This window comes from Pterocles gutturalis, unplaced genomic scaffold (genome assembly GCF_000699245.1).
Source record: "Pterocles gutturalis isolate BGI_N339 unplaced genomic scaffold, ASM69924v1 scaffold37160, whole genome shotgun sequence".
In the NCBI taxonomy this organism is placed as follows: domain Eukaryota; kingdom Metazoa; phylum Chordata; class Aves; order Pterocliformes; family Pteroclidae; genus Pterocles; species Pterocles gutturalis.
Genome location: NW_010144585.1, coordinates 1 through 233, shown reverse-complemented (window position 1 = coordinate 233; position 233 = coordinate 1). Strand labels below are relative to the sequence as shown.

Genomic DNA, 233 nt, shown 5'->3' with positions numbered 1-233 from the left:
CCTCTGCCATGCCCACAGCCATCAGGGAGGGGGTGTGGGGAGGCAAAAGCTGGAGATGCTGGGGGTTGAACCCAGGGCCTCTTACATGCGAAGCAAGCGCTCTCCCGCTGAGCTACATCCCCCTGCACTGGCAGCTCCTTGCCGCTGGTTCTCAGGGTCCATCCTGCCCATGGGGATGTGCCTGGCCAGGACATGGGACCAACACAACACCTCTGTGCTGGACACCACTGCCC

The 233-nt window shown here is 63.1% G+C and overlaps 1 non-coding gene across 1 annotated transcript; it reads right to left on the bottom strand.

The window, feature by feature from the left end:
* Positions 1-50: 50 nt before the first annotated feature.
* On the bottom strand, positions 51-122 carry TRNAA-CGC. Its single transcript has one exon. It is a non-coding gene; the product is annotated as a tRNA-Ala (tRNA).
* Positions 123-233: the final 111 nt, after the last annotated feature.